Source organism: Zonotrichia leucophrys, chromosome 19 (assembly GCF_028769735.1).
Source record: "Zonotrichia leucophrys gambelii isolate GWCS_2022_RI chromosome 19, RI_Zleu_2.0, whole genome shotgun sequence".
Lineage (NCBI taxonomy): Eukaryota > Metazoa > Chordata > Aves > Passeriformes > Passerellidae > Zonotrichia > Zonotrichia leucophrys.
The window spans coordinates 3894076-3919790 of record NC_088188.1 but is presented as its reverse complement, the minus strand read 5'-3'; the positions used below and the strand labels follow the sequence as shown (position 1 = coordinate 3919790).

The window sequence follows — 25715 nt, the reverse complement described above, 5'->3', positions numbered from 1 at the left end:
TTTAAATATATGTAAATTAAAATAAATAATATATAAAATAAATAAATATAAAAATAACATTTAAATTTTTAAATGCTTTGAGTGCTGTAACCTGAAAGTAGGAAATGGCACAGGAAGTTGGGGCTGCAACAAGAAGAAAGCTGAAGACGGGAAAATCAAAGGAGTGGAATTTGGATTAGAGGAATGCACAGGCAGAAGAAAGGGGGCTGCCACATGTCTGATGTGCTCTAGGGGGGTGGGCAGCTGTTCTGGCTTTCACACAGGGATGCCAGGACTAAGGTTTGATGGCCTCTGTCCCTGGCATCTCTGGGACTGCAGGACATGGAGGTCTCACCCATTTTTCTTGACTAGATCCTGTGTCATGAAGGATGTGCAAAGGAACTCTCTCCTGAATGCCAAGTAAACAAACTTCAGAAAAATCAATTTTCTGTAGCCAAGAGGAATGCTGCTTTCAGCCTTCCCTTGCAAGGCTTTATTGCCAGCTGAAGCATTTCCAGAATCAGCAGCTTTTACTGGAGCAGAAATGTCCAGAAGTGGTGGAAGATGCTCAGGAACCATCTGACAGAGGAGGAGGGAGTGCAAAAGTGGAAGGAGGTAAACATAGGCTAAACCAGAATGTCTGAAGCTAATGAGATGTAAAACAGTTCAGGTTAATGAAGCTTTTAATGAAATACATTTATGCTAAACTCTACCTGAAATCCTGCACTGCCTCTTCCTTAGATCAAAGCATTTTGTATTCCTCTGATGCTTACAGGTAACCATGAGGAATAGAAATGCTGCCCAAGCACTGCTTTCCTTCACACCTTGTGGTAACCATGGGCTGGGTTTGGTTGTAAGAAGTGATGTCTGTGACACTGCTTTTGAAGTGAGGTAGGAGGTTTGGAGACAATTTAGGTCTGTTTATAAAATCAGGATGTTGTTCAATGTCTGTTACTGGTTGCATTATAATTTTATGGGTACAGAAAACATTGCAGTCTGATGTTTGACATGTACACACACAAAATACAGTCCTGAGGAGATACTGGGACTCCAGCTTGGCTTAAGCCAGTGAAACAGATGTAAAACACATCTGTACCTGCTGTACCCACAGGGCACCTTCCTGTGGCCCTGCAGTGCTGTGCTCACTGCATGTGAACATTCCCAAGGGACTTTGGTGGGCAAGAAAAAAAAATGAATGAAAGTTACTTTAAAGATCCTCAGGGAAGTGTTTTAATCTAAAATTAGGCAGTAGCTTTAAACCCTGTACAGTTTCTTCCATTTTTTCCTGAAGTAAATCCAGCTGGGCCCTTGTCCGGTTATCTCCCCCGAAAGGTTGTGGTAGTTCGAGTCCGTCCAGGGACGCCAAGTGTCCGGTTTATCTCGGCTGTTTGAGGGGCCTGAAAAGGCCCGGGGTGGCCTTGGGGCAGCCCGCGTATCGAAGGACGAGAAGAGGCTTCAGTTCTTCTTTCGGTTTTTATGTTTATTAATTGTTTATCTAAAAGATGTTCTCTCAGCCAGCAGAGATCTGCACAGCAGTCAGCCATGGGCACACTGTCAGCCTCCCGGGCAGCCACCTATCTTTATACCCTTTGTTACGTGTACAATATTTATCATTTTTCCCCAATACCATCTATTCTTATAACTCGGTGTACTCTTAGTAATAACCAATCCAAAGGTGCCACCGTGGCCAAAGAAGATGGAGGAGAAGAGGAAGAAGAAGAAGGACAGGACACACCCCAATTCCTCCATCCCACTCCTCTAAACCCCCCTGTACATAAATCTTAAACCTTGTGTCTCACCCTCTAATTAACTAATCCCTTCACCATTCACCCCGGTGAAGCCCTCATCCTTGTCGTCTCCTGTGTAGGGTTAAAGTCCAGCTACCAGACACTTCTGGCAACATTCCAGGAGTCCCGAGCCCCCCAGGGTCTCGGTGGCTCAGCATCTCAGGACTGAGATCTTGAGATCCGACAGGCCCTGATTGAGGCAAGAGATTACTTTTTCTCTGATCTGATAAAACTACTCCTTCATCTCCCCTGATTGAAGATGCTGTAAAATTTCAGTGAAAACAGGATTTTTGTTAATAACTGCAAAAACTACTGATACACAGCAATAATGTACAGTTTGAGACTAACTTGGAGTTATATTGTCATGGTCTGGTTGAATAAGGTGCAAGATCTCACTTTAAATGACTCTGACACATAAAAGAAGAATATGGGTTTAACCACTGGAAAATTCATTGAACAATGCCCAGGAGCTACCTAAAGACATCCTGAGTGTTCCAGACTATTTTGTCACTTCAGAGGAAGGGAAGGCCAGCATCCCTGCAGGATGGAGGTACTGTGCAGAGGAGTTGGGAAAATCTGATCCCATTAACTGGGGGGAGATAGATGGAATTGACTCTTGACTGTTGCTTCCAAACAGTTGGAGCTGGAGCAAAGCAAACTCTGAATTCTTGGTGGTGCTCAGATGGGCCATCTGTCCCTCTGTGACAGCAGCAGGGACACAGGGAACACAGAGAAGGGTCTACTGGCCCAGCACAGCTCCTGCTCCTAAAAAGTGTCAACTGGTGAAAATCAGCTTTAGGAGTATTTTGTAGAGCAGCTTCAGTGGCAACAAGCCCATTTTCTGAATTACAGGATAAAATACACAATAAAGGATATGTGTTGATTAATTTTAGAAATGATCTGGAGGAGAAATGAACTACCTAAGTGGAAATAGGAATGAAGAGCCTTTTCCACAGGTGCTGGAGTGTGTCTGAGTCTGTCAAGAGTAAACAACTTTGGTGTCTGTAGGGGGACACAGTATGGGTAAATGAAGGTGGCATAGAATGTAATCTTATCCCCCAAAGAGTTGCAGCTGGACCAATTACTGAGATTAGGAGCAGGCCTGATGTTAACAGGCCACACCTGTAGCCAATGAGAACAGTGGTATAAAAGAGTGGATTGGTGGGATCTGGTGTTGGTTGCTGCAAGGACCAGGAACAGTCAGTGCTCAGAGGAGCTGCCTGTGAGAAACACTAAGCAGGTACAAAACTCTGGTGGTATGAAATCCTTGCACTATAATGATAATGGAGCTCTTGATATGTAAGACAACAGTGTCTGCTGGGAGACTGGCCAAGCCCAGTGCCACTCAGCACTCTGCTTCAATATAATGGACAGTATTGCTCTGTTCTGTGGTTAAAAGGCTTGAAATGGCACAAGGCAAATATATCCACCTGCTTTTAGAGACACTGAGTGGGCTGTAAGGGAGGGAAGGAGCTGCACACTCCCAGCAAGGGAAGGGATGTTTTAACATCTCTGTGTCAGACTGTCTGGGGCTCTCCAGGGTCAGAATCCTCACCTGGGTGACCAAGGCCTGGTTTAACTCCTGGCTGCCCCTGCTGGGGTGGCAGCTCTGGATTCTCTGTGTCACTGAGAAGCTCCAGCTGAGGGACTCACTGTGTTTATTACAGAGCATTTAGTTCAGGACCTGCTCCTTAAAATGATTTCTCAGTGCTGCCACACAGCCAAGTCCTCCCACTGGCACATGTGGAAATTGGAATATGAGTTCCTAAGGGACAGAACTAAGTGCTGACTCTGAGGACACAAGTCTTAATATCCCATGAGAAATGGTGATGTCAGTGCTGAACTGGGAGACCTAAAAATGTAGAAGCCAAGTAAGTGTTGGGGTGGCAGAGCAGGGTTTTGTGGGTGTGTGTATTGGATCTGTGGTTTGCAGTGCATCCTTTGTGAGACTTTCTCAGGAAATGTGTATTGGACCAATTTATTCTTTGCTGATGCCAGGCTGTTTCCTATAATCTTTTTTCCTTAAATGGCTTGTCAGCTTATAGCTTTAAATTATCTTAGTTAAGTGTATCAGGAGCATTAGTAACCAGCCTTGTGGATTTCCCCCTAAATTTATTCATTGTCTGATACTCATCCCTCCTAATGTTGTCATACAAATCCCACGTGTTAGCCTAAATATTTCCACATATACCTTTCAAGCCCTTCTCCTCCTTCCTAACCAATCCCTCCAGTCCTTTTAATTACATTTACAGTTTGCATATTTAGTTTGTCTGTGCTCTATAGAACTGTTGGAGCATTCAGTGGCAATCTTTCTTGGACTGCAGCTATCCTAACAGCCTGCCAGCTTCCCATCTGCTCGGGAGCCTTCCTGTCACATGGAAATCACTGTCAATAGACTGGGTTTGGGAATGAAGACATTGCCTGAAATCCCTGTTTGGCTGGCAGGCCCATTTTCTGTAACATGTTTAAGTTGTGCTGTAAGTGAGAGCACTGCACGTGCTGCAGCCTTTGTTTAGCTTCATTTTCTCCCCAAACCAGCTGTTGAATAATTGCAGGGCTGGCTGGGCTGCTTTGGGAATCTCTTCTCCTGCAGATATTTTTTTTTTCTATGTGGTTTACCACAGTCTTGCTCTGAGCATGATTTTCTGTAATGAAGCACACACACATCAAAATGCTTTTGTTTCTGAATGGATCAAGGTCCTGGAAGTGTGGGCAGGGCATGAACTGGGTAACATAAAAAGAAAATAGGACTTTTCCCAGTCTGATAAACCCTGGGTCCCCTGTGCACCTGGAGAAGGAGCTGGGATGTGCTTTCCCATTGGGGAGCACCATGAAGGGGCTCTGCTGCCTGCACTGAGAGTCAGCCCTGGCAGTTCTGTTACATCTGACTGGGAGGCTCTTCTTTCTCTAATAAGGAATAATAACAGATAACTGGAGATTACACAGCGTTTTACTTCAGTCTGAAACCACCCTTGAAACTGCTTTTCCCAGTAATTCCCCATGCACTGGCTGATGGAGGCTGCTCTGTGTGTGCTGTCACTGAACAGCAGGAGGGAAGATGCTGCTGGCTGGGGAAATGTGCTAGAATCCAGCAGTCCTGGACTTTTTCTAAAAAAATTGTATTTTTCTTGCTTGGTGGAGACAGACAATGTTCCCTGCTCAAATCACTGCCCTTGTCGAGAGTCTGTAAGAGGTCTGATGCTGCTTTGGTAGAAAGGGTTCAGCTGTGGAGTCTCCTATGGCTGTGTGAGGCAGATCCTCTCCAGACAGAATTACCAGGAATGAGTTTTCAGTTTCGGTGTTGTATGGACAGCCTGTGTGAATATTCCATCATTGCTCAGGGTGTTGAAGGGAAAGATGGTTCTGAGTCCAACAGGAGCCCAGAGCACTGTGGGGCTCTCACTCTGCAGCTTTAATCAGCTGGCTGGGTACAACACCCCAAACTTCTCCTGAAATTTATGTCAGGTAATTGCTGAAAAGTGAATTTTAAGGGCTGTGTAGATTGGAACAGAAGACTGAAAGCTGCTGCTGTTATCAGGCAGCAGGGCCGATGTAAAGCTGCCCCAATAGATTACAGACTGTCACTGCACCTGTGCTCACCTCATTTGCGTTCCTAGCGATAATCCCTGCAGTGAATGCCAGCAGGGTGAACAAAAAGCTTCCCTCTGGCATTCGTGCAGCTTTTGCAACTTCCAAGTCTCCAATGGTGCTGCTGAGGAGGGTCGCTCCCACTGAATCCGCAGGGAGCCGCTGCCGTGTTTCTGCGGCAGATCCAGGTGCCCGAGGCAAATGCGAGTAGGACCATTCCCCAGCCATGTTTTTAATTACTTTGCCCTGGATCCAGCTTAATTTTGAGTCTTATCATAGTGCCCCAAATTAAATGTTGAAGGTTTGACAAGTCCCTGCTGGTCACATTCGCACTGGTTTCAAAAACGGGGCACAGCAGGAGCTGATGGCTCCTGAATTGAGCTGGGGATTGTTCCCCCCATGGCAGAGCTGGCACCTCCATCCGGGCCGGGGTGAAGGGCTGGTGCCCTCCTGGCTGGGTTCCTGGCACGCTGATGGAGCTGCCAGTGCTGCCCCTCAGTGCCCTGAGCTCCAGGGAACAGCACCAGCCACCACCAGGTGTGCCAGGAGCTGGGCCAGGACAGCTGTGCCCAGGTTTAGGACCTGCTAAAAACTCCCTGCTGACACAAACTGTGCCCCGGGAAGGGAGCTGGAGGGTCCCCAGTGATCCCCAGCACACAGAAGGAAACCCATGGCTCTGTGTGGGTGAAGACCTTGGGCAGCAGAGCTGTTGCACCATCCAGTTTATGGGAGTGACCCCAGCACCTGGCATCGACCCAGGCTGGTGCCTCAGGAGAACACTAGTGAATTGCAACCTCTAAGAAAGAATCACTTTTGCAGGCTTTCCCTAAGGTTAGACCGAAGAGAAAATAAAAATTGAATCTGCATTCCAAATTTCGGTTTAAAAGTAAAGAGACTGTTCCATATCACACACGGGCTTTTGTTGGCAAACAGTGAAATGAGAATTGGATTAATGTCAATTTAATTTTGATGCAGTTGTATAATCTCCCTGAGAGATTGCAGGGCAGTTTTTCTTTAATGGACTCATCCTCTCTGCAGCAGCTTTTCTTCACACAATCACAGTGGTGCTGCTACAGGAGTGAGGCAACTGCACTGCTTGGTTAATTAAAGGGTTTGCTCATCAGGGGGATGAGATCACAGGAAAGAACTGATTTCTGAGCTGTCATGTAATACCTGTTGCTGCTGACTGCCAAAACCCTGGACTCTGCTGCATGAGGCTGTTTCAGAAGCATTCCAAACATCTCCAGTCTGACATCAGCTTTAAATGTTACTTCCTGGACAACATTTTAATAATTAAAAGAAATTAATTAGATTTCAGGAATCTTCACTGTTATTGAAAAGCTCTGCTTGGGAAGGGAGGGGCTCATTGTACAGCACAGCTCAGCACATCATTCTTGTGGATTTGTCTGTTGGATTTAATCAAAATTTTTTCTATAGTTTTTTGGTTTAGCTTTCTGAGTTTATCTTATGGGTGAAAGTTGCTCTCAGCCCCTGCACAAAGTGAATCTGGGTTCACATCCACTACCCATTTGAGGACATTTGAGACCTTAAGGAGAATTAACAATCTGGAGTTGCTGGTAATTGTTCATGCTAACACTGATGACTGACCTCAGTGTCACAGAAGACTCAGTTGAACTAACACTTCTAATGCATGGCAAGTATTTTTTTTTTTTAATCTTTGACTTCCAGAGCACTGGGACATCTGGAGAGTCCTGAGCTTTTCTCCCATTGCTGTTACACCTCTGCCTCCCTCAGAGCCTGTGGCTGTGATCCTGGGGGTTTGTTGAGCTTTGACAGAGATGGTCAGGACAGCTCTGCAGCCGAGCCCTGCTCTGGGTGCCCCTTGCTGGGCTGGGGGACTGGGGCTGTTCCCAGGGCTCCTGCTCATGGCTCCCTCACTTCCCAGGGAACAGGATCAGGTATGAATGGGGCAGAGTGCCCAGCAGGGAGAGGCTGAAAGCTGCAGAGGCACCAGGTGCTCTGGAGAGCTGCTGACCACCTGAGGAACAGCCACTCATGGCATGGGAGCAGCCCTGTCCCCCTCCAGAACACCAAGTGTTTGTCTTAACACACATTTAAAGAACAAAGTTGGGTGGAAATCCTCCTGTTTCCTTCTGAAACGTGCTTATCTGAGCCTGTCTCTGCTCTCCTCTCTGTGGGAGAGGCTGTGCTCCAGGGTTGCACCACAGTGATGGGAACTCCATTGAATCATGCTGATGTGGTGTGTGCTGGACCCCTCTATCACACACCTGGCTGTGCAAACAGGGGAAGGCTGGGGCCTGGCACAAGTTCAGTGCACCCTCATCTCCCATGTCATACACTATCTGCCTCAAATGTTTAACTACTGAGAGCAAATGGAGTGCTTCATTCATCATGAAGCATGCTGGAGGGTTAGGGAGTGTTTTGGCAATGGAATGGTTTCCTGTCACATCCAGGATACAGTGCTGGACCCAGCCTGGATTGCTGGGCAAATGCACTTTGGGAGATAATGCTGCTGCTGTTATGGAAGAGAGAAGCAGCTAACCTGAGAGCAAAAATCCTTCTGGTACCTGGCAGTGCTCAACCCTGGCAGTGGCTGAACTGCTCAGCAGCAGCTGCCATAGAGTCCAGAGGGTGAGAAGGTCATGGAAAATGCAGAGGAGTCATTGTTCCTGGCCAGGCTGCACCCCACACTGTCCTGCTGCTGCCTGCCCTGCTGCTCAGTGTGGAAGCAGTCTGGATCACAGACATCTGATGCCCTTTGCTGGTATCAAATGTCTTGGGTCCAAGGCCATGCAGAATGTGAGGCTGTTTGCCTCCATGATCCTTGGCTCCATCAGACCCAGCAACTCTCTGGCAGCTTCTCACAGCAGCCATCCTGTACCCCTGCTACCCAAACCTTGCTATACAAACCCAATACATTGAGTTGGGCAAAAAGAAACTTTTCCCTGTTTCTATAAAGGAAATACATGTTGGTGTTGAATCCTTAATGGTAAGTGGATTGAAAAATATTATTTGAAAAATATTATTTAAAACTATTTCATTTCACCACTTTTCTGGTGATTTATAATTCTTCAGCCCCAACCATCTGGTGAGGTTCTGCCTTCCCTGTCACAGCAAAGGGTCACAGACAAAATGTGTCAGACAGGATTTTCATGCTAATGGCAGCCGTCCTCTCGCTTCCCAGCAAAGTGCTCTCTGTGCACAATTTTAATTTAAATCCATGAAAAAGCCTTTCTCTCCTGAGGAATGTCAAAGCCCTCTCTGTCTCTGATTCTCTATATTGTCCTCATCCTTGACTCTCTGGTAGCACAGGTGCATCTCTCTCCCTTTTGCTGTAGAGTTTCGATGACTTTGACCTATGAATGACAAGGGTAATGGAAACTTGATCTTCCATTGAAAAACACATCCCATAGCTCATCATTTTTCCACTTCAGACAGTACAGTGTATTTCCTATACCTGTGACCTCATCTGACTGTGTGGTAGAACAGCTTTGTGCTTTATAAGATTTCTTCAGTTTCTATTTTTTTCCGATTTCATCATTTAGATTGATTCGTTTGGTTAAGATTTGAAGCCTTGGCAAGTCCTGCTTGAAAAGTTGGATTTGGTGACAATGGAGAAAGCAGTTTAGAAATCTGAGCTTTGGACTCATTTTGGCACTGATTTCTCTGAGTGACAGTCAAACTGACTGAATGCTTTGCTTCCCAGAGGGGATGTGGATGAGGGATGCATTGGGAGGCACATCTGCAGCCCTGGGAGCAGCATGGAAGCTGCAAGGGTCTAAGCTGTGGAGGCTGTTGCTTGTTGCCTCTGCCTGTTGCACTGTGTGGTTCCCAGCTCTTCTCACAGGGAGACACAGAAGGCTCCTGCTGGGATTCTTCTGAAGGGAAAGATTTTTTTTTTTCCCTTTTTCTTCTCCCAGCATTTCCAAATGCTTCTTGGTAGTCAGAGAGTGAAGGGCAAAGCTGGCATTTCTGAAGGTTGGTGTGACTGTGATGCTGATGAGCTGCTCCTGGGGCGCAGGGGTGGTGGCAGTGCAGGGCTGGCAGCTGGTGGGCAGCAGCAGCAGAGATGGAGGTGTCCAGCAAGGACTGCAGTTGCTCACAGCCATTGCATTCTGTGCATTTCAGAGTCTCCCAATGACTTCTCACAAGTCTCTCTCCTGCCCTGAAAGGTGCATTTTCCTTACAGTTTATGGGGAAACTGCTCCTGGAGCAGCTGGGAGTGGTGCTGAGGGAAAGCTGTGGGCTGTGCTCAGCCCTGCACAGAGGAGTGACCGCAGAGCTCAGGGAGGAGCAGGGGCTTGGAACACAAGCCATATGAAGAACGACTGAGGGAGCTGGGGTTGTTCAGCCTGGAGAAAAGGAGACTCAGGAGTGACCTTATCACCCTTTTCAACTTCCTGAAGGGTGGCTGTGGTGAGCTGGGGGTCGGTCTCTTTCTCCAGGCAACAACAGACAGAACAAGAGGACACAGTCTCAAGCTGCACCAAGGGAGATACAGGCTAGAATTAAGGAGGAAATATTTTACAGAAAGAGTGGTCAAATACTGGAATCATCTACCCAGGGAGGTGGTGGAGTCACCATCCCTCGAAGAGTTTAAAAAAAGACTGGATGTGGCACTTGGTGCCATGATCTAGTTGAGGTGTTAGAATATGGGTTGGACTCGATGATCTTAAAGGTCTCTTCCAACCTAGAATTTCTGTGATTCTGTGACTCAGTGACCAATCCCATCAGCAGCACAACAAAGGGATGGCTCTGCTGCCTTGTCACTGTCCATTTCTTGGACAGAAGCACCAAACCCTTGGAGTTTTCTCTGCTTGTGAACAGAAGTTGGGCTCTCACTCATTACTGAAGTGTTTGCATCAGCACCTGAGGGAAGAAAACCCAGTGGCCTGTGGTACAAGAGCTTTAGTTGAATCTCTGCTGCAGTGATCACACAGAGCTCTTTGGGTTCTTCTTTGCCAGCTCAATTATATCCAGATAAAGACTGTGCTGGGAAGACAGTTGTGGAAAATCCTGGGCAGTAAAGCACAGGGAGCTTTAGCCTTTCTTTGTCATTCCTCTTAAATTCAGGCTTCTTAGTCCTGCTGTGCTGACAAGAAGTTTTAAAACAGACCAAACCAGAAATTGCAAGGGTGTCCTTATATATTAAGTGTTCAAAGTCCTTGATAAGTTAAAAAATGTTATCAGACATGAATACAGAGGATGTTTCCATGCTGCACTGTGCCTTAATCCCACAGGACTGGGACTGCAACAAGAAACCGTGGCTGTGCTCAGCACTACATGCCTGACCAGATATGCTGGTCTTTAAAGCAGTTTGCAAATAATTTTAACTCAAAAGGATAAAGGACAGCACTTTTGAAGTACCAAAGCATTTCCCCTAAGACTGCCAGTTGAGAAAGTGACTTTTACTTAAGAAATATAAAGTTTGAAATGGGGGAAAAAAATTAAAATTATATAAGTCTTGCTTAATACAAAGGCCAAGTAAAATACTTCATTTGGGCTGGGAGCTCTTTAGTCAAAAGCTACAGGCTCTTTCCATGCACCTGAAAAACCTCATTTATCCCCAGGCAAATCTGTCTCTACACCTCCCCCCTCTGAAAATTTGTCTCTCCCACTCCCCAGTTTCTCATATGTATGTGCAATTTCACTAATGGACTAAAAGAGAAATCTTTTATTTGCTCATCTCTGGGTCCATAGAACCTGAAGAAATTGATCAGTTTTCACATCATGCTGATGGAACTGATCCCATTGCCAGGGCAGTGCTGTGCAAAGTTTTGTGGATGATTTGCCAAGTCCCATGTTCATTTTGAGAAGAACTGTCAAGTCTGTGATGCTTAAAAACTGTGGCAGCCAAACAGCCCCACTTTGCTCTTGTCCTTTGTTTTGTTCTGGCCCTGTGTAGGGAGGCAGAGCTGGAAGGTTCCCTTTCATTTGCTGTTGCCCAGAGTGAGGATTCTATCACCCTTCTGAACACTGCTGCCTCATGGAAGCTTCAGTGGTGGAATTTCAGAGCTTGTTATTTGCAAAGATCTCGGCAGCTCTGTGCTTTTTCACCCTAAGGTGATTTTATTAATCATCCTTGTCCTGGACTGTTGCCATGGTTTGGGTGGACTTGCTTTTCTCCTGTAATTTCTGCACTTATTTGGAGGAGCAAGTGTTGCCAAAGGAGTCAGGCTAACCCTGATTTGAACCCTGAAACATTTATTTCACAGGTTGCTGTGTTTGGAAAGTGCTGTCGTGCTGAATTACAACAAAGCCATTGCAGTTCAAGGAAATGTGAGCTGAGTGCTCAGGTCCCAGAGTCCCCGTGGCCTTGTCTAGACTGGCTGAAGGGACAGTGGCTGTGCTGCCACCCAAGTGCAGGAGCAGAGGCTGAGCAGACTTGTCACAAATGCACTTTCCTTTTCTCTGCTAACATCAGCAGCCCAACGTCCCTGTCTAGACAAGGTAATGGCCACAGCTTTGTGTGCCACAGGCACTGGGGAACCTGGAAAGGCTGCTGTGTCCAACTGTTCCCTCTGCTCTGAAAGGAGAATTTGAGTGTTCTGAGTGAAGGCACAAACCCTTGGTAAACTTAGAGACAGGGAAACTCCATCAGTGAGAGCAGCAGTGGGGGCTTAGGCTGGTCTTTAGCTGGTTGCCTCAAGCTCTGATCAGCCTCTGATCAGTCAGAAATACAGAAGATCCCTCCCTGCCCTGATGACAATGCTAAGGAGTTGTCTAGACTACCCTAAAAGATGTATTTAAAGCCCATTAGCTAAAATGCTTTAATTACCATATTAAAGAGGTGAAGCAGGCAGGATGGTGTTCCTGAGAAGGCTGCAGTGAATCCTGGCTCTGGGCAATCTCCAGCCTCTGCTTTTGTGTCTGAGGGCCAACAGTTCTGTGCTGGGGCTGAAGGAGCCGAGCATCTGGGCTGCACCCAAATCCTGGAGAAATCAAATGATACAGGATCAGCTACAGTGTGCAGCTCTCACTTCAGAGCATCAGTTAATAACATAAATAGCTTTTTCACTCTGTACTGTTGCAGGCTGTTAGGTCAACTGGCATTTTCTGGCCCTAATGGTTTGTGAGTTTGCTTAATATGTCAGAATTGGTGGAACAGACTGTGTTTAAAATTCAAATAATCCATTTTCCTATGAAATCTGTGTGAGATTTGAGCAGTGGCCAAATTAATGCATGGCACATTTGAATACTGACTAATTAGACTTAACAAATGAGTAAGAATTGAGCACTGGTGAGAACTAAACCTATTAAAGAAACAGAATATCAGTTTATTTAAAAAAAAGACAAGAGAAAAAGCCCTGATACTTCATGCAGTGTTTTCCATTCCTAGAGATTTAAAAATGTTGGTTAAAACAATGAGCTCTGGGATAAACCTTGGCTGTGATATGCAGAGCAGCAAGGTAAAGTGTGAGTGAGAAAACAGCAGGATTAAAATCCTGACTGATACAGCACAAAGCTCAGGTCCATCATTGCTGAAGGATTTATTTTCCAGACAGTAGCAAGAGGAATGAAGTAATTGCTTAAAGGACAGAGAGACTGTACTATTGATGTTTTAGAGTGGCCCCATCCATCCTTCTAGGGCATGGTGAATATTGGATTCCAAGCTAGACTAGGCTGTTTTAAACATCTGAAACATGTGGTCCAAGGAGTTCCTCCTGGGGTTTTCTCAGTGGTTTCTGCAGTGCTGAAATGGTCATCTGATAGGAAATACCTTGGGATCCAGGATAAAGTCCTACAAGGAGAGATCAACGCAAAAAGACTTCAATAAAGCCTCATTTTCTGTCATTAATAATTTTAGAGCTTCTGTCAGAATATGCCTTATACCCTGGACAGGATGTGTCTGAGGCTGATTCACTCCAGGTTTCTTGGCAGCAGTTCTGAGGGAGAGGTTCCTTCTTTGGAACTGGGCTGCTCCAAACTGAACAGGAAATTCTTTATCTAGATATCCTCATTCTGTACCACTGCCCTGACTTGCAAAGCCCACAAGCAGCAAAGTTCTTCCCTTTCAGCTGCTTCTTATGGGGATACTTGGCCATGATGAGCAATCCCAAGCATTAGAGAATACCTGCATTGTGTGTGGAGTTAATCTGAGGTGATATTTTCATGCTGCAGAAATCAACTCCTATTGTGCTTATTTTTAAGTTAGTCCTTGCTGTCTCCTAAGAGTTTCAGAGCATTAAATTGTATCATTAATCTGTGTATCATTAACCTGACAGGCTAAATGTTGTGACACAGAAGCACTTCAGGCTTGTACTGACAGCATTGCTGTACTGGCATCATGTGAGGAGCTGTTCATCAGAGGCCTTTGTCTTCCTTGTGATGAGGAAATTGTCACTTCCAAAAAGCATCAGGATGGGGTGGGAGTAAAACACCTGTGCTGTCATAGGGGCATGTCTTTGAATCAGGGTCTCTGCTTTTTTTGGCACCCCTGGAGGATCCAATTGGCAGAGGCAAGGCAGGAGACCATTGAGTGGATCACATTTAAAGCAAAGCAGTCTCAGTAGAGACACAGGGGACCCCTGCCAGGGGCTCTCTGGGATGTCCCTAGGTGTAAATCTAAATGTTCATGTTCCTCACTGCTCCTGGGAGCTGCAGCCCTGTCTGTGTGTTTGCATCTCCTCAGCTTGTTCCAGGCTGGCAGGGAAAGGCTCCACCTGAGTTTTCAGTACTCATAAACATTGAGCATCACATCCTCATGACACTGCAGGACTATGACCCACACATGATACCTCTGTGTGTTTTCTAAACTAAGTAGTATTTCACAGTAGCAAAAACTTACAAACAACTGCACATAAATGTTTTGGTAAAGAATATTTCACTTAGAAGGTTGTAATTTTCTGTATGTGCACACTATTAGTTGCATTTATATTTCTATCCATTTATATAGTGTGTTAAAGCCTATTCCTTGTACACCCACAGGACTAGGGTAAAAATTTGGATAAAATATACAATTGTTAATATTAAATAGGAAAATGAGTGAAAGACATGCACACCTTCCAGGAACTATTCCTATTTAGTTTTCACTCTGGTTTGTTTTTGCTTCCTGTTACAAGGAACTTTATCAGGCTACACCTGGGATTACTTAATTTCCCACTCTGTTCAGTTGCACTGTAAATCTGAGCTGCTTCCTTGGAGTTGTTGTTCCATGGTAATGTACCTCCTGCTGCACAATGGCTAATAGACCCTGGATAAAATCCTCTCAGGGCTTGCAGAAATTAGCCTCAGAGCTCAGAAGAGGACTCAGCTGGGCAGCTGGTGCTGAGCTTGTGTTGAAATATCCCCTAAAACCCAACTTGGGCCAGTACTGATGAACACAAGGCACCTTTTTCATTCATGCAATGCAGGTTGTGGCTCTGGGTTCAGATGTTTAGGGACAAAAGTGCAAAGAAATAAAATACCCTTTGAACTGGTCTAAACAGGGTGGGAGGGTGAAACAACTCAAAACACTTGGCATCAGCATCCGTGGAAGTCCCAGGTACCATGGATTCCTGTGGTAGCAGGATTTCCTAAGCTGAAGGGAAATTCTTCTGCTCTCCATGCCCAGGTGTTAAATCAGGACAGCCCCTTTGGCAGGGAGAAACAATGAGGAGGACTCCATGGATATCAGAAGGCTAATTAATTACTTCATTATTATAATCTTTTATATTACTTTATTACTATATGATTCTATACTATATTACACTATATTACATTACATCTAAACTGAATCTGCCAGGCACCCAACTGCCCAGAATCTCGTGACTGTCAGTGACAGTCCCAACCCACACACACACACCTGGCCCTGACAGGCCAAGGAAACAAAACCCCATCCCTGTGGGTAAACAAGCTCCACATTGCATTCTGCTTTGGCACAAACACAGGCACAGCAAATAAGGTAAGAAATGTCCTTCCCTTCTCTGGGGTTCAGAGAATGTGAATCTCAGAAATATTCTTGGGAAGAATTGTGCCTTGCTTTTCTCTGTGAGGAGAAATGTGGTGACACCCAGGTGCTGCTCAGCAATGCCAAGTGACCCCAGCCTGGGGCACAAGGCCTGCAGTGGGTCCTGCAGGCTGAATGCCCCATTTCTGTCTCCTCCAGGCCTAAAGCTGTAGTGGGGGTCAGTAATGCCCCTCTGCTGTGAGCACAGGGCTGATTCAGAGCCTGGAAATGCAGGTTTGTATGCTGGGGAACCCTGCAGTGCCTCACACCCCCAGCATCAGGAGTTGGAAGCTGAGCCAAGCTCTCAGGCTGGCTGGGTGCTTCTACCCTAACCTTGATGTAGCCAGAAGCAAACACAGCTGAGGGGAATTGATTTGGAAGTACAGTCAGTACAGATTCATCTTCATGCTTTAAAGCATGGTGACCAATTTGCAGGGATCTAGAATTTAGTTACAATAACAAAAAGAGTTCAGATCATGCCTGCAGAGAAATCAAAGCAAGAGATTCTTCCCTTCTCATTTATTTAGCAGGAGAGATGAACAAAGGGAGGAGGTATCACAGTCTAGAAGAGATATTCAGGTATTGCTGGGGCAGCAAGTGCCAGCTGTGCTGAGAAGGGAATGACCTGACTCTTTCTGTGTTCTCAGGGACACATGGATTATTGTCAAATTTTGGGCCAGCCCTGGAGGGGTGTGTGATGTGAGTACTGTGCATCCAGCAGGGAATGGATCTGGCAGCTGGGCCAAATGTCAGTGAGTGGCCCTTGGAGTGGTGACATTCCTGTCCATCCCTCACTAGAATCACAGATATCTGAAAAGAAATATAACTGATATTACCTTTAATCCAAGCAAATAATTTTAGTTGCTTCAAAGCAGCATCTTGAGAAAAAAAAAGTAGCATGGAATTGGACACATGTCAAAATCTCATTTGGTCTCAAATAGAAATCTTTCCTTTCCAAAAAGCACAAATGGCCAAACCAGCCCTGCAACAGCAAACTGGGGCAGGATAAGTTTTAGGAACAGCAAGTGAATCTCAGAATTTCTGCATGGATACAGGGCAGTTCTGAGGGGGAATGGGGCCTGATGGGGAATTGCCAATTTCTGTAGGTGTGAATCCAAGAGCTGGGGAAAGTTCTGGGCTGGTCACAGCACAGAGAGATCTGAACCATGGCAGCTGGAAATGCTTCAGCAGCTCTGGCTTGGCTTCCACTGAGCAAACCTGGCCTGAGGATCAATTGGTGAGGAAGAAACTTTAGCTCTGAGGAGAATGTAGTGGCTCTCAGCCATCTCAATGGGCTGGGCAGGAGAAAGTTGAAAATAACAATCTCTTCTAGGGAAGTTCATGGATGAAGGCAAACCAATAAAATGCATTGCTGTAAAACCAGCAGTTTTAACCAACATTTCTATTTTTGTAATTTCTGTAGGAAAGCTGGAATACTCTGAGCTCCTCCATGCACCCTCTGCCCTGACCTTGGATGATTTATTTTTGCAGATGTGATGTCCAGTGGTACCTGCCCAGTCCTGTGTGACACTGGGTGTTCTGCAGGTATGTGACTAAGGTGCAGCTCAAAGCAAACTGGAGGTCTGTTGCATCAGCTTCCACCCATGTCTCTCTTATTCTGACACAGAAAATGTACTTTGTAGTGGAAGGTAATTCCTACTTATCTAAGATGGAGGGAGAAGACCTATCCTTGTTGATCAGCATCGACTCCGTTTATTGACTCAATCAGTCACTTTTTATAACCGTGTTAATTAAGTTCATGCATATTGCAAACCCGAGCTCACAATAGGTCAGAGATAACACACCAACCCCTCCTTATGTTTCCAATACCAAGATTTGGGTTCTCAAAACTTAATTTTGCTTTCCCAAAACAAAGATAGAATATCTACTTGTTATGAGAAAGCTGCCTGAGAACTCTGGTATGCAAGGTTCTCAAGGCCTTCATGTTTGTCACTTTTACTTGTAATTAAAAACAACCTGAGAACTTCTGCTGTTTACAGAAACAGGCTGTGAGAATTTTACTCCTCACAGCTGCTTCTATGCCATTTCTGAAAAAATCTCCAACACCTACTTACCTCAAGGAACCTGTGTGATGCCAGGAACAGGGAGAGTTTAAAAAACTGATTGCAAAGGAATTCAGAGGAAATTTTTTGTTCTTTTTCCGTTCACAAGCGGATCTCAATCCTGCAAATGGTTTTATTCTTAGCATTACTGACAAGTGCATGCAGGGACTCCTGCTGATATCTGAATGTTTTAGACATCACCTGGAATGGCTCTGAAGCCAGTCTGGGACCTGCTTTTTTGGCTGAAATTCCAGACTTGAAGCTGGGAAGGAGAGCAGGTCCTTGGAGTTAAAAATACAGGGAAGACCTCCTTTGTCTTTTACTGAGCAATAATAAATCTTTTCCAGATTCCTTCTCCCACTTTTCTCTTGCTATTTACCACATCCTCTGTGCAAGGAGATTATGGGAAATCCATTTCTAAGTCAATAGCAACTTATGAGCCATTGACTACCTGGAATTATTCCTGGTTAGAAAATGCAGAATCAATTTCTTCTGTAATCTTTTCCCCACATTGGCATGTCCATATTTGTGTCACAGAGTTTTGATTGCTAAGGCACAATGACCTTGCAGCTGTATTTATAAGCAGTGCATTAATTCAGCAAATAAATTGGATATTGGGCATGTTCTGATCTTAGTACTGCATGAAGTATCCAGACTTATAAAGTGTCCCACACCCCCCTGCAGAAGCCAGCAGGACTCTGTGTTTCCATGGCACCCTCCACCCAAAGCCCAAAAATTAAAGCATGCCATGTTTGCACCCATTTACCTGTGCAAGAATATTTCCTAGGCAAACACACACATGTGGGTTACAGGAACATGAATGTTTTAACTGGCCAGTGCTGAGCTGCTGCTGCATGTCCCTGTCCCAGCTTCTCCTGTCCCTGGGTTTCTGGGTTTGTAAGGCACCTTCCCTACTCTTTCCCTCCCATGTTTAGTCTGCAGGAGGAACAGACAAATCCCTTAGAAACCTGCACATGCTTGAGCTTAGGAAGAGCTAAGCCAAGGTTAATACTTCCTCTGAAAAGTCTCCTTTGCTTTCTACAGGAACAGGCTTACAAATAGTAAAAACAAACCAGGCTTGTCTAGTTCAAACTCTGCAAGTTCCAAATGTCATTTGGAGGTGGTTGGGATTCAGTTCCTTTTTATACACTTAGTAGAGAAAGACTGCATTTTGCTGGGCCAGAACTACAGAGTCACTTGTCACTGCAGCTTAGCAAGGCTCCTCTTTGAACAGAGCCTGAGCCACTAGAGGTCAGGGGAGGGATGGACAGGAGAGCTGCTGAACAATGGAGGTAGGGATGGAATTTGCCAGGGAATGTATTTTCATCCATGCCTGTATCACCTAGGTGAGTTTTTATAGCCTTGATTTTTAGATAATCCCCCGAGGAAAACACAGGAGTGTCTGGTATTTGACACCTTTATCCAGTCCTTGGCTGTGCTACAGACTTAGAGTGACACCTTTAGGATGTCAGCTAATTGCTCTGTGTCACAGCCCCCATCTGCCACAGGAGGATTCTGCTGCACCTTGTGTTTTCTGAATTCACACAGCCACATGTGGCAGGGACAGTTTTCCACTGTGTGTGTGTGAAGAGTGGGGCCCACCATCCAGCAGGGCTGGCTGGAATGCAGATAACTCAGCACCTCTTTTATCTCCAAGCATTTCCTTCACCTAGAAGGAATATTTGTAAACTAACCTTGCTTGGTTGAACTGCAGGGTCAGTGCTATCTGGTTTTGATGGAAGATCTAATGCAAGTTGTCTTCTAATTTTTTCCTATTTTTGCCTTTTGCCTGGAGATTGTTGGTGATATGCAGAGCAGTCAGTCTGTGCTTGTCAGATGAGCTCGAATGGGATTGGGAAACGTGGTTCTTATGGAATTCCATCCACAGGTGAGCTGGAGCTGCAGGTAACCCTTCACCAGGAGAGGGGGCTGCGGTGCAGGGGAAGGCAGGGCCTGGCTGTGCCCTGTCCCCTCACGGCTCACTTTGTCACCTGAGCCTCCAAAGGATGGAAGGAGGCAAAGGGGAAGGGAAGCTGAGGATATGAACGGGTCTTGCATTGGCCTTTCCAGTGGAAGTGACTGATATTCTCTTTGCCTGCCTGGCTGGGATGGCCACAACAAAATCAGTGGGTGCAGAAAACTGCAGGGTATCAGCTTTGGGAACCCAGTAAACACGGGAAAGGAATGCCAGCATTCACCAGGAAATGCATTTAAACTGCTGTGACTGAGCTGGTGTAATAGGCTTCACTATACAAATACTTTTAAATTTCTTTGTGTATTTTTCCTGTTGTATTTGTTCTGACAGAAGAAATTGGGGCTGATCCAGGAAAACCTTGCTTGTGTTCCATGAGGGCAGTGCATGGCTACACCCAGTGGAACATTCCCCATGAAGGTGTGCTCTGCACCTGCTGCTGCCCTCCAGGCTGAGCCCACCATCCTGGGTCACACAGGGCATCTGCTCTCAGCCTCCTGGGAGCTGGGGGACAAAAAGTGAGGAAGCGTCACAGGGGATGTGAGATTTGGGATTTCTAATGCATCTGCAGGCTCACACTGTTCTGCAAGAACCAGCATTTCCTTTGTCCTGTGAGGTGGTTACAATACTCAAAGCCTTCCCCCCTCTCTCTTGCTTCATGCTAACAGGGCTGTGACCTGTCCCCTGGGGGGGCAGGAAAATACTTCACATATTTTTCCTCATCACTGCTCTTGTATTGTAACTCTCAGCCCTGGTCTCTCTGAGCTCGTGGCAGCAAGGAGCCCCTTGCAAATGGCAGGGAGCATTTGGGAACATTGTTTTCTGGATTGCTGAGCAAGGGCTCTGGCTCTTGTAGTAGTGATGGTAAGCACACTTTTCTGTACTGAGAGTAGTGGTTGCTACTCAGAGGAGTATTAGGCATGTGAGAATGATTGCACCCACAGCTCAGCCTCACTGCTGCTCATTCTCCATCTGCTCTGTGGAAGATCTAGGAAAGATGCCAGGAAAATATAGTGGTAAATAATGTTTCTATTGCACCTGCTATCAGAAACATGCAAAGTGTTTTGCAAGCTATGCCAAAGTCCTGCTGCCACTAGGAAACAGGAGCAAGTGCTTGTGCTTTCTTGTATTGTGCTTCATGGGAGGTGTGAGGAGAAGACTTAACCCTGGGCAGCACAGGCCTGGTGGAGTCTAGCTCTGTTTCCAGACTTGCAGTGTGAACTCGGTTATGAGAGAAGCATAAAAGATTAGCTGGATGCCTCATGGCAATTTGAAGAATCTGGAAGTGCTACCAGACTGCTCAGTGAGGTAAAAATGCTGCAATGACAGAAATATTTGTGCTCCTGGGCTTGTTCTGCCTCAAACAGCCACGGGGCAGGACCTTGCCCTTGCTCCACATGCCAGGATGATGGCACAGCTCCACTGGGACCCTGGAGCAGCTCATGGATCATTTCCTGAGGGGATACTGCTTATCCAAAACACTGTGTGACTCTCCTGCAATTGCTTTTATGCAGCATTCAAATATTTTAACTAAAACTCCTAACTATGACTATAGTCACAGTCTCCTAACTCCTAACTTTGACTTCTCTGCATATTTCTTTGCTCCTGCATATAAATCTGTAGCTATAAATGTTTTCTCCTTGGAAGTGGCCTGCTTTGGTTTGTCCCCAGTTTTTTGCCTCCTCACAGTCATTGTAGCTGGTTCATTGTGTGTGTTTGAGGCCTGACCCTTGATGAGTGGATACATTTCTGCTGCAGAACACCTCACCTGAAGCTCTTTGCCACTCTCAAGGACCAGAAGGACAAGTCAGGTTGCTGGGATGCCCTTTCTGAAGGGATCCCTTCTTTTGGCTTCTACAAACCTAAATGATGATTCTGGAAGAAGTTATCCTCTAGCCTTGGATTTCCTATGTAAGGAATTAAAACGCCACTGGGACGTCTCCATGGCCATCACACTTTATTCATGGGAACTCCTGTTGTATCCCTTTGTGGCAGGAGCTTTCCTAGTCACCTGCCTTCCAGCTGCTCAGACTCATACTGGGACTGAGTGGATGCTTGAGCACCTCTGCATTACTTTAAAGATGATCACAGACAGTGAGTTCCCTTTGGAAATGCTCAGAGAAAAGCTGGAGATTGTCAGCATGAGAAAGTTGTACAGGTATAACCTACAGATGTTTGTTTGGACCTGTAGATGTTTGATTGGACCTTGAAAGGGACACTACTGATTTAAGTGCCTGTGAAGAAGAGAGCCTTCCAGTGGGTTTATCTGTGCAAAGCCTTGCACTCATCTTTTTTTGGCCTCATTTTTTGACTTGTTTCCACCAAAATGCTCAGTCTGATCTCTCTGAGGGCACCTTGGCTGGGTGCCTGTTGAATGGAGGAACAAAGGAAGTGAAGCAGCTTGTGCAGGGACAGGAATGGAATCTGTCAGAACTGCATTTATTTATCTGGTGTAATTTTCCCCAGTGCTGTGCCAAAGCCACACCTCTCAGGTGAGCTGGTTGGATGGAGCAGAGCATTCTTACAGCCTGGAGTCAGCAAGGCTTCTGCCTCCTCTAAAACTAGTTTTTCTCACCCTCTTGCTGATAGCTGACAAAAGTAAATCAGCTCCTACCTGTGAGACCAAACAAGCTGTAAATCAGCTCTACCATGTTTGTGTGGCAGGAGGATGGTTCCAAGTGCTTGGGAGGAAAGCTGCAATTTAAGTCAGTCACTTAGCATGTTGTTTTTATGGCACACTTCTCCATGGGCTGGATGCAGAGCTGTTCCCATGTGGGAAAGTTCATTTCATTCTACCACCTATTCCTCAGGGAGTGCAGTCCACCAAAAATCAGGGAAAACCCAAATGCTAAAAACATTTGTATGGAAGAGAAAACCCACAACACATTTATGTGGTATCAAGGGCCAGCTGCTTTGTGGTGATAAAAGTGCTGTGGCTTGTGTATTGTGAAGGACTTCACAGTTCAACACATTGTGGCTTCTTCAGAGGGAAAGATGTGGCAGCTTTTTTTCAACAGTAATATTTCCAAGGCCTTGGTTTTGCTTTTATAAGCTAAAGCTGGAGATTCAGATTCAAGGGTATCACTAGGACTATTTTTTCATAATGGTAGAAAATGTTTTGTGAATGAATAATAAAATCAGCTTTCCCAGCCATTCCCTTCTGGCTGAGGCAGAGTCTAACACTTGTGCAAACAGACCTAATGGCAGGTGCCCTGTTATTTGTTTGTTCTAGCATAAAAGATTGACTCTGTGGTGAGGTTTCAAACTTCTCAATCTTCCTTGTAACCCAGATTTTGTCTAAATTACTTCTCTGAAATCCATCTGTATTATCCAGAAAATTCAAAACATGACAACTGATCCCCTTTCTATCTTTTGCTCAGGACAAGGCAGCTGGTAATAACCCATGGAGGACTGCATGGATAAAATGTTCTGCCTGTTGGTGCTAGAAGGCTTCTCTCTTTTAGCAGAATGATATCTGGGTTAAATCTGTGTGGTGTTATTAAAGAGCCATATAATCCTGGGGACTGTTGCACAAAGACAAACCCAGATAATAGACTGGAGAGCAAATGCTCATCAATGTGAGGTCAGATAGAATATCTAATGGATCTTCCTCATCAAAATATGCCTGAATCAACAAGGGATGATACGACTTCAAATGTGATTCTTCCAAGTGTTAATGATATGATAAAGAGGTTGCTGAAAAACACGCTAGCTGGGGTGATCATAGATTGATTCTATTTAAATTAACTGTAAGGATAAACAAAAGTAGGTTTGTGATTCAGATTTTCTTCTTTCAAAGGGAGAACTGATTAGGGAAACCAACATACTTGAATATGGATAAAGGTTTGGAATTTCTTTGTCAGCTGTTGTACAATTATTACCAGGATCCTACCCAAGTTTTCACTGCAGCATTCTGAAAGAACTGGAATATAGCAGCACAAAGGGTTTGAACAGACTTGTCCTCTGAGAATAGAACCATACATGTGGAGGAGACAAAGCAGGCTGCATGGAAATGAGATGAGGGTAGAGAGTAATGATGTTCCTAACAATACATGTGATATTATTTAATATTTTTATTGGTTTACTTTCATGGAGGATTCTAAAATGTAATGGAATTGAAATGGATACAATTCAGCAACACAAAACATGTGATTATGAGTCCACAGATCAGGAGAGATTTCTGCTGTACACGGCAGGTAAGTGTAAGCAGATGGGGGAGAAGGATGGGAGGCCAGTCAGAGTCTGGATCTGACCTGCCAGGTGGGAAAATGCAATTGCAGTCCTGTAATCAGGGAAGGATGAGGGGTTATTGATGCATTGTACAAGCAGGAATGAAGTTTTAACTAGTTTTGTAAGTACTTAGCTCTGAAACAAGTGCAGAAAAGGTTCTTAATTTCCCAGTAACCCTGGAAACCCCCAGGATAAGAGGAGAAAAGAGTCTGCCATCTATAAATACACTGCAGGAATGAACAACATATTTAAATCAAAGGATAGCATTAGTCAAAGAGCAAAAGGGTATGACTGGGCCAGGCATAAACTTGGTCTTGAAACAATATAAAAACCTATAACCCTCTAAACAGGGAGACTTTAAAAGAGTCTCCAAACTGATATTGTGAAGAGAATAAACTGATTCCAGAAAATGGAGGTCTGGAAGGCCTTTCCACCCCCGTGATTTATGGACATGATAATGCAGATACAGCTGAACAAGTTGACATTAAAAGCACCAGGTGCCATCAGTAGATAATAATTTTGTTCTAGGTGGCAGGAAACTGAACTATTTTTTTAGAAGTGACATTCAGGTAGAGTCTGGTTATCTCCACAGTGTTTGCCAAAGGCCATTCACCTCTGGTTTTTGGGACAACAGGGCAAGATTTAGGTCAATCCACATTTTGCCACAATGCTTTCAGACCTGCCTGGGAACCAGTGTTGAGCATATGCATTCTTAAAGAACCCATGCCTACATCCTCATGCCCTTGGAGTAGAGAATATGTTTCCTGATTCCACAACCTGGCTCCAATTCAATGAAAGGAACTGCTGATGGCATTTGTGCAGTTTATGAATGGTAGGAAAACGTGAGCTACAGTTGCATTGAACCAGATCCTCCATTGCAAGACATGGACCTTGCTTGCAAAGGTTTTATTTTGAATGTTCTTTACAACTACACTGATGAATGTGTGGAATTTGTAAAATAAGCCATAGGATACATCTGTGTGAGTATTGCTGCTTGAGTCATTTTAGGAAATGATGCAGGTTGGAAACTTTACAATATTCTTCCTGCCAGAGTAGGTATTTCCCAGCACACAGCCCAGCCCTCTGTACAGTGCAGTTGTCTGCCAGTCAGTGCCCAGTAGGAAACTGCAACGTGGCAAGAACTGATCTGTCAGAGGCCACATGGCCTCAACTGTGTTTGGGATCTGTGCTTTGAAGGGAAGGAGGGCTCTTGCAGGTGTTCAGGCAGATGTCCCTGAACAGCAGCAGAGTGACAGTTCCACTGCTACACGTGCAGATAAAGTTTACCTTGTTCCTTTTGCCTGGCTGGCAGGGTTGTGTGACTGGTCTTGCTGCAGGTTACATTCCAGGATGAGGTTTGAGCTGCTCCAGCAGCTCAAATGAGCAGTAGCTACACTGATACACATCTTAGAAGAATTAGCTGCTAAAAAGAGCAAGTTGGAAACAGCAATCCTGAGAGGTTTGTTCTATTCTTGAGAATTAAGCACTTAAGCAATGCCCTCTAGCTTTGTTCTGACTTTGTAATTCTCTGTAATTTAGCAAAGCTTACAAACCTTGCCCTCTTGCCACATATCAATTGTGGTTCATTAGGTTTTGTAGCAATGAGCATAGAAATAGACAAGTGATAAGAAGAGTTGGCATTTATGCTCTTCAGCAGCACCACTTACTACTGCAGTTAAAGCCATTTTTTTATCTTTGCACTTGCTCAAAAAGAAAAAAGCATTTGAACAGACAGAAACACTTGCCCTAAGATTCTTATTTAATATGTATATTAAATTCTTAGTTAATATGTATATATGTGTATATACAAATACATATATACAAATGCGTATATATATTTGAATTTGACTCTATTTAAAAACAGATTGTTAGAGCAGATGAGACCATTTCTGCCTATTTGATCTCTATAAATAGATAACCTCTGTGTTTTAGCTGTAGACTTCTGTAAATTTTGTTCCTGTTTGAACTACACAGGTTTTCAGAAAAAGATCTAATTTTGACTTGAATAATTTTTGATAAAGTAGAATTGCTACAATTACTAGTGAATTGCTCCAGCTAATTATCCTCATTACTAATAAACATGTGCCTTGTCTGCTGTTTGTATCCAGCTGGTGAGGGCTTTTTTACAGTTTTGTCACACAGACAACTATAACAATTGAATTGTCTTCCTACAACAAGAACACAAC

The 25715-nt window shown here is 44.9% G+C and overlaps 1 long non-coding RNA gene across 2 annotated transcripts; it reads left to right on the top strand.

Moving 5' to 3' along the window:
* The first annotated feature begins 2950 nt into the window (after positions 1 to 2950).
* On the top strand, positions 2951 to 25648 carry LOC135455760 (uncharacterized). 2 transcript variants are annotated; one of them, XR_010442381.1, is made up of 5 exons: positions 2951 to 3006; positions 16756 to 16809; positions 19123 to 19215; positions 19633 to 19817; positions 22680 to 25648. It is a non-coding gene; the product is annotated as an uncharacterized LOC135455760 (long non-coding RNA). The 2 variants fall into 2 exon arrangements; XR_010442380.1 differs by having other exon boundaries at positions 2960 to 3006; positions 16688 to 16809.
* The last annotated feature ends 67 nt before the right edge of the window (positions 25649 to 25715 follow it).